General features: G+C 34.1%; 1 protein-coding gene across 1 annotated transcript in view; it reads left to right on the top strand.

Moving 5' to 3' along the window:
* Positions 1-1,122: 1,122 nt before the first annotated feature.
* The window catches only part of LOC129422443 (cohesin subunit SA-2), a 227,498-nt gene continuing 219,375 nt past the window's right edge, over positions 1,123-9,245 (top strand). Inside the window, 1 exon segment of the mRNA XM_073854551.1 lies at positions 1,123-1,227. The gene's annotated coding sequence lies outside the window, so the exon portion shown is untranslated.

The following is a 9,245-nucleotide window of genomic DNA, read 5'->3' as shown; positions in this document are numbered from 1 at the left end:
AAAAAATGTAAACAAACACATTTGGCTCTCTAAAATGCTTGATTCTGATTGGCCAGTCATTACATTCCAAGGTTCATTCTACTACTACCACTAATAACACACTGTAACCCGGATGCTGCCAGTAATTTAGACAGGTTCAGTTTAATATTACACAAAATTAAATATAAATATGTCTTTTAATAACGTATATTACATTATTATTTAGAAATTATTAAACCATCTGAACATCTTTTCTTATCTTAAAACCCAAAGTAAACATGTTTTTCTCACCGAAGGTCTGTATTCATTAAAAATGAGCAAAAAAAGTTTCAAATCTATATTTAATGTTTCTTACCTTACTTATGAGATAAATAGCCGTGTAATAAGTGGGAAAATGTATAGGCAGCAGGTTGTTATCACAGAAATAATCCCCTTTGGTCAGGTCTTGATCACGCTGTCAGGGCTTATTTCTGCGATAACAACCTGCTGCTTATACATTATCACTTAGATATAACACATACTGCACATACTATGCATATATGGCTGATAACAGGTCTGTTAATAACTAGACATTTATTCAGTATTACAGAAAGAACAGCAGAACTGTATATATATCCAAGTTAAACTCTTCTTTTGTTGATAAATTGTGATATAAATTATTCAGATTCACAACTTCTCTAACATTATAGTTTAATGAGAAAAGAATGACCAAGTGATTCATGATGTGTTGGTAACTGATGCTTTTTTTAAATGGACATACTGTTCACAGCGGTGGTGAAATGGGTGATAATATCTCTTTGATTCCTCTTTAAATATAATAAGCACACAGAATTAATTGAGCATTTACATTTTAATATATGTTTCAACTGAAATGTTGGATTAGTCTTGTGTTTTGTTTTAGATGCAAACTGTATACAATTAAAGAAATAAATCTGCCAGTAGCAGTGGAAACCTTTAAAAGCAGCTTACCACATTTATAACATCAATATTTGAATGAAAAGTGCACTTTTAGATGAATATTTACTTGAGTTAGATCTGAAGTATATAATTGAAGCACTCGTGCACTGGATTAAAGCATCGATCACTTAATTGCATTGTAGTTCATTCAATATCCTCATTCGACACTGCATTTCTTTTCAGCTTTCCCAGTAGAGAAGAAAAATCTCAATCCAATCACGTTTTCGCAGATAAGACGACACCTTCAAGAAACCTCAGCAACTCTTACTAAGTGGAGTCTGTGTTTTGGAGGTAAGAGACAATTTACTGCTCAGTTGGTAAAATAGCATTTTAATTGCTTTGCCACCATATAATGAGAGGATGAACGAGGGGAAAATGAATTTGTTGTGCGCCGCGTATTGCTCTATGGGGCCGGAGGATATTAACACAGCGAGACGGTCGCCCATCATGCAGGGATGTCCTGAGAATAGCTCAAACGCCACTTGAAAGAAATCGTCTCCATACAAATGTCAGAATATCACTCGGAGCTGAAACAATGACTTTTCCAAAAATAAAAATCTTCCCCCGAGTCAGGAAAACATCAGATCTCCAGATGTACATTAGCATAACATCCGTATCATTCGTGAGAACCCTTCACGTAATCTGTCTCTCTTGACCCAACTAAGTGGAGATTCTTGACATTAGTTAAAACGCGCTATGATCCCCACTGTATTAACACTGCGTTATTCAGGACTCCGTCAGTCCTCCACAGTACCATATGCGTGAAGGGCCGCTGACTGAAGAAGCCTACGCGAGTGGGCGCGATGCTTGCGCTTCCTGACAGCAAGCAGTAAAGCGGAGACTTAATTTAAAGTGAGATGGGCTCAGCACGTCAGGCGTAAAGTGAAAGTGCGGTAAAACAGAGCAGATGCACTGTCGGGGAGACGGAGGTAACAGTGTGAGATCATATTAAGAATGCATTCTGAAGGCCACGTGACCGTATTGGATGAAACCAACCTTACGTTTCAGATGTGTTCCTGCTGCGGCTCTCCAAACAGATGCCTTGCAAGCTAAGGTCTTTCTCTGCAGTGGGTAAAATTAAAAGAAGAGTCTCACCTAGACACGAGGCCTTATCAGCCCAGACACACTATAAGACATTGGCAAGACAATCAAGGCACAAAATACACAATTTAACTTCGGTTTAACATCACCTATTCATAAAAATGATTGTTTTACGACTAAAGAAATCCATTAGATCTTAAATTGAATTGAAGTTTACAATAATTGAAGGGAACTTTTTTTTTAACTCTTTCCCCTGAATCTGATCTATCTAAAGTCCTTCACAAAAATGCAATTATCTCAGCTTATTGCTCAAAATTTTGTATTTTTGAAGAAACCTACCCATATTTGAGAAGTGATAAAAAGAGACCAAATTAAGGTAGGATGAAACATATTTATTTTTTTTAAAGCAGAGGGTCTGCTCTTTCATTTAATATATTGTATGTTTATATATTTAAAACAGAAGATTTTTTTGGAAGGCATTAAACTTTTGTGAAAATCATAAAAAATGCTGGCGCTGGCTGGCAACTTAAAAAAAAAATAAAAAAACACTTGCAGGGAAAGAGTTAAGATGTAACAAAGGTCTTTGGTTTTAGCTGAAAATACCATATAGATAATTTATTATAACATGTTAAAATTTCCACTTTGTAGGTGTGAGCAAAAATGTGCCGTTTTTGGTGTGTCCTTTAAAATGCAAATGAGCTAATGATAATACAAACACTGATCACCATAATGGTTTGTTGAAATTGAAACTCAATTGTGCTGTCAATTATTCTCTCTCTCTCTCTCTCTCTCTCTCTCTCTCTCTCTCTCTCTCTCTCTCTCTCTGCACCAAATGGCACACTGAAAAAAATGATTCGTTGAATTTTCTTAATTTTTTTAAGGTAAGTGGTTGCAATCAATTTATTTAAGCTACATTTAAACAAAAAAGATTAGTAAAGTAAAATAAAATATAAAACTTTTGTTTAAATGTAGCTTAAATAAATTGATTGCAACCACTTACCTTAAAAATATTCAATGGATCATTTTTTTTTCAGTGCAGTGCCATGGTTGGATAGTGCAGATTAAGGGTCGGTATTATAATAAGATCCCCTTCTGACATCACAAAGGAGCCAGATTTCAATGATCTATTTTTCACAAGCTTGCAGATAATGGTTTACCAAAACTAAGTTACTGGGTTGATTTTTTCACATTTTCTAGGTTAATAAAAGCACTGATGCACAGCTCGTGCATGTACTGAAAATAAAATGATTCATTGAATTTAATAAATTTTTTTAAGGTAAGTGGTTGCAATCAATTTATTTAAGCTACATTTAAACAAAAAAGATTAGTAAAGTAAAATAAAATATAAAACTGTTGTTTAAATGTAGCTTAAATAAATTGATTGCAACCACTTACCTTAAAAACATTGATTAAATTCAATAAAAAAATTTTCAGTGTGTACTATGGCTCTGTGATCAGTAGGAAGTCCTTATCAATCTACGAGTTTGACTCGTCTATAACATGCATTTAAAAAAGCAACACTCGTCAAACACAATCATTCAAAATATTCTTTATTATCATGAAAATACCTTAAATAATTTGAAGAACAGTGATATAAATATGCCCCTAGATATTTTCTGGAATAGCGTTTGTAATGGTTCTTCTTCTGTGACACAAAGGGATTTTCTGCACGAGAGTGCCGTCTGGCTTTGGGATGTGCCAGGATTTCACAGTTATTAATTAAAATGTATTCATTGAGAAAACGCGGATTTGCATGATTATTTGTCACAGCCCTACTGGATAACCAATTATAGCACTTAAGTAGGGGAAAAATCACGATACATGATATATCCCCTTTAAAGTGTGTAATTCATTGAGGTTTGGCACATATAGAGGCTTGTGAAAAATGTCTCTCTCGCTCCGTAAACAGAAATGACCAGAACGCCTAAATAAATCACCTCAAACTTTTCCATGTTTGTCTATAGTACACAAAAAAAACTTTCACTTTTGCCAATTTTAGTTAATCCTTTCATGTTGAGATTAATTGTTGTTCTGGCACCCTCTTGCAGAAGTGTAGCACCATTAGATAAGTACAGGAGTAATAAGTGGTCAAGAGTCAATGAACAGATACATTTTTAAAACAAAAACAAACAAATTGAATGTTTTGAAATGTGACATTTAATTTCAAATATGTTTGTGATGTATTTGATAAGCTGTAATTTAAAGGTCTATATATGATTAGTTGTATTGAGCAGGTGCACTATGATTGATTGATTGATTGATTAATTGATTGATTGATTGGTTGAGTGTTTTGGCGTTATTAAATAGGTGATCCTAATTAAGGGGATGGAGTTTATAAAAAGGCATAATAAAAAAATTATATAATTAATAACATTTTTATGTACAATTAACTCAATTGTTGTTTGTTGTCACCACTAAGGTTTGTTAAGTTTACTTGAAATTCTTTTGTAAAATGAAGTAAATTATTGTTTGTTGAGATTAATTAAAGTGCACCCATTTCATTGCTAAAAAACAGTGTTATTTTATGTATTTGGTATAATACAATGTGTTTGCGTGGTTTATGGTTAAAAAAACATAAATTTTTGTAGCTCTAGATTTTACTCTCTTCCTGAAGCGCACAGATTTGAAAAGCTCCCAGATTGGCCAGCTAATATGAACGTTGTAATTGGTCTGAATACTTCTGATGTTAGCAGAAATGTGACGCTCTTTACCATGTTTGAAAGATTCGGTTGCCAACAAGAGTTCATTTACAGGCTGTGAGTCCATGCGGGAGGAGTTATGATAATGTCGGTCTCTCTACATCACCAATCCCAGGAAGTAAACTGTTGCCTACAATCCGTGTGTTTGTTGTAGTCCAAGAAAAGAGATTTACGTTGGAGACGATAACTCGCGTCATCGTTTACTTTGGGGTTTGTACCTTTTGAATATCATTAACATGTACTTACTTACACACCAAAGGAAATTTAAAATCGTGAATCAGACAATAGGTGCTCTTTAAACTAACCAATAGAGACAGATATTTTTGAAGTAAGTCCAATATTTATTTTTTTCTCTTTTTTTTAGTATGTTTACGTGTCATTTTTACTTTGTCTCTTGCAGACTTAATCTTATGCTTTTTAACTAAAAGTCATCAATACATTTTCCTTGTATTAATCTTTCTGTCTGATGCTATTATCAGATGTGTGGCAGGTAGCCGGTGCAGTAAAAAGAAATAATGCCCTCTCTAAAGGGCATTGTTATTTAATTCAACATCCAAAGGAATATTTAATTGTCTGAGCGGAGCATCAAAGAGCCGGGATAACTCGTATAAACTGCTTTCTGTTCCTGAGTAAGACAGAAATGGTAATGAAATTAAAAGCCAAAAAATCTGTTGTACTGCATTACAATTTATACCTTTTTAATCCATAATAGCGCTAAAAGTCCCTTTTAACTTTTTAAAACTCACTTGGCATTTCAGTGCTCATTAAATCCCATATCAATCGGCATAAATCATCTTACAAATTGCGGTGGAAAGGCTCTGCCTAACAGGCTGTCAGGTTCTTGTCCAAACAGTAAGTTCTCATCAATCTAGTTTTCTTCAAAAAAAAACTGTCACAAACCCTTAATGTCATCCGCCGTCTTTACAATGACATGAGTGCCAACTCGTTTTCTGTCAAGTCTTGAGATCAGGGTCATGAACCTGCCCAAACACAGATTCTCTCTTGTGCTTTCCTAACTAAAGCTCTTTAGCAGATATTGCTCTGAGGATTTTGAGCAAAAGATTTACTGCAATGACACACAGATGCTTGGGGTGTTTTATGGGAATAGTGTTGATGTATTGATCTGAAACTTCTACTATAAAGACTTTCTCAATAACAGAATCATTTTCCTCACACATTATTTAATGGAAAGTGTAAGATTTATTTTGCACATTGACCACATCCCAATGGTCATTTTGAGTTTCACTTTCAACTTTCCGCGCTTTACTTTATAACATGCTTTTTTTTTTAGATAATGTTTTTTACTGCAGTGCTGTTCTGATACGATCTTTCTCTACATTTGACTGCACTAGTACAGGTAGGTGTACTCTCTAAAGTGACCACAGAGAGGCCATCAGGCTTTAAACTACTACTATACATTATATGGCAAACTGAAATCAGTTTTCAAGGAGACATCAACTGATGATTTTAAATGTACTTTTACCTTATGAATACTATGAATGTGCAAAAAAAGGTTTTAAAAGTCTTCTTGTCTGTGGGTTTACGACTGGATAGTCAATCAAGTAATCACTTAAAGGTGCCAAAGAATGCATTACAATAATCTGTTAAATAGTTCTCTCTACACAGACGGTTTGTGACTTTTTAATTGCAAAAATGATCCAGAGTCAGTTTTACATTTCCATTTACAACCCTAGGATTTGCCTTTATAATGAAATGATCTATTATTACCTTATTTGAAAGGGTCATGAATAATAATGTTGAGCTCTGCTCTGATTGGCTGTTTCTTCCTTCAGTAGCTCTGTGTGTGTGTAAACAGATCTTATGTTTGAGTCTGTATCAGATGAATAGTGGTTTCTGAGTGGTAAGTTTGTGTTTTCTCAGCCCAGTCTCACAAAATTCTTTTTTCGTGATATTATCATGAATTTTCGTGTTTTTTCGTGATTGTATAACAAATTCCTGTTTTCGTGTGATTATCATGTATTGGTTACTCAACTGTTTTGTCCTATTTTCTTACCATTGTCGCTTTGGTTTAGGGTTAGAGTTACATAAAATGACATCCAAACCCAACTCTAACCCTAAAGCCAGGCGACATATAACAAATAAATCGGAAAAAATAGTATAAACTAATATATAAAGTGACATTCTAATGCAAGCACCAAATCTAACCCTAAACTGAAGCGACAACGGTTTAAAAATAGGAAAAAGCATTTGAGTAACCAATAAGTGATAATCACATGAAAACAAGAATTCGTTATACGATCGCGAAAAAAACTCGGAAATTCGTGATAATATCATGAAAAAAGAATAAAAAAATATGTGACTATATAACGAAACCTCATGAAACTGGGTAGTTTTTTCAGTATGGACCTGCAAAACGTAAATGTAACGTCAATAGTAGAACTTCAGCATAAACACTAGCATATGACATTAACTAGCATAAAGCATTAACTAGCATATAACATTAACTAGCATATAGCACTAACTCAGCAGTCAGAACTTTGTTTTAAGCATTGTAACAACATTGTACTTAATATAATGTTGGGGTGTACATCTTGACTGTGACGTCACAGTTGGTGTTATGTTAAGATTGGTCTGTTTTCATAATGTTTTTCATAAGAAGGTGGAAACAATTGTGTTTTAGACCTACAATACAGTTTTACATACTATGGCATCTTTAAGCAAACTTTTTGTATATTAAAGTAGTCACATCTGTAAAACTGAATGCAGAAAGTGAAATCTCAGGTGTTAAAAGTTGTATTTGTAAAGCAATGTTTCTGGCAGGATGCTCATCCGCGGCATGCTGTTAGCATTAAAGAGCTGTCATTAAAAATATCCAAACTAAAATAAAAAATTAATCACACACATGCTTCCTTCACATTTAACACAATTAATAAGTTCATAATCAAATGTGAGCACCTGTTTGTCGACTAAATCATTTCTTATTTCCCAAGATAGCTGAAATGAGTTTCCTGTTCATGGACGTGAAAACTGTGAATACTCTTCCGGTTTAGAGGACAGGACACAGAAGAGAGATAATTTACTTATTTAAGTCGTACATATTTTTCTCCCTGCAAGCGCACATTAACACGACTGTTCAAAAACAGATAAAGGCTTTGTTCAGACAGGCAAGAAAAATCCAATTTTTTGGTCTACCTGACAAAAATCTGTTTGTCTGTGATTGAACAGAATAAAAAAAACACATGAAATCACATTCATATACGGGATAAAAAAATAAGCTTTTAGCAATCTGTTCCAGATTGAATTTCAAGTAGTTTTCATACTTTTTTTTTGTCATATGGCTTGCGATGTGACTTTAACATTATACATACATAAAGCACAGCAATGCATCTCACACATAACCACAGATTTTATTTCTAGTTTTTCTACGATCTCATGCGCCTTGACATTGTGCTGATGCATCAGTTATCACTATGGCAACCAATATACCGGATATCGACTACAGCATCTGAACAAATGGATTCAATTTCTTTACTTGCAAAACAATATTGTGAACAGTCTTTCGTAAAGATCAAATCTAAATTGGGTGGAGTGTGCACAAAGCCAGAGCAAACATAGAGAGAGAGATAGATAGAGAGAGAGAGAGAGAGAGATTTGTTTACTGTTTTTGTGTAGAGTACATACTGTAGCATGATGGGATCCAGCACAGTTCACTCACAGCAGTGATCTCCAGACTCATATATATCACCAGTGTGGGTGTCTGTGTTTGACGACTCAACACACTGCCCTGCTGATAAAGCATAGGTTACCATGGTAACGTACAGACTCCACGCACTGGGAGAGCAGAATTTCATCTGAAAAGGAATGACACACAAGTTTGAGAAACCACATAAAGGATTTTAAAAAAGATACAAGCATGTTGAAAGTAAAAGAAATGTGGCAGTGAAACTGAATTTGACAAGAAAATGACTTCACGCTTTAGAAATGTAAAAATGTTTTTTACATGTGTATGTATCTGTCAAGAACATAATCTTACATGATATGTCCGGCCTGTGCTTATCTGACTGTCATTGGAGGGGGAAACAGTTTGCATTAAAGTATTTTCAGTAGTACTTTATTTTACAGTATGTGTACTTACCCTTTACATATATGATAAATAAGTTGTACTTACAGACAAATGTGTGGTACTTACTTTTGAGTAATTACATGATAATTAAATAGTATCATTACTGTACTTACAGTGGTACATACTTGGTAGTTATTATGTAACTCTAGATAAGTACTGGGTAATTACCGATAGATACTTATAGTGTAGGTATACTTTAACTAACAAGAAACGTTACTGCAATTACAAACAAATGTACAATTTAAGTATTTAGTACTTACAGGCAAGTGTGAGTTAATGCCAGGTACTAATAGTGTACATATATGATAACTAATAACAAACATTACTGATGTGCCATTTTTGTATTAAGTATCTTTTTCCTTTATTGTACCCTTTAAACCCAATCATTGAATACCGTACGCATTAACTACTGCGTACATTCATCAGTACGTCTATAGTAACTGCATGGAAACAGGACTGTAAAATAAAATATTGCATTTTACACA

The sequence above is a fragment of the Misgurnus anguillicaudatus genome, chromosome 16 (genome assembly GCF_027580225.2).
Source record: "Misgurnus anguillicaudatus chromosome 16, ASM2758022v2, whole genome shotgun sequence".
Classification (NCBI taxonomy): domain Eukaryota; kingdom Metazoa; phylum Chordata; class Actinopteri; order Cypriniformes; family Cobitidae; genus Misgurnus; species Misgurnus anguillicaudatus.
Note: the sequence above shows the minus strand (reverse complement) of the source record. Positions and strands in the feature narration are given on the sequence as shown.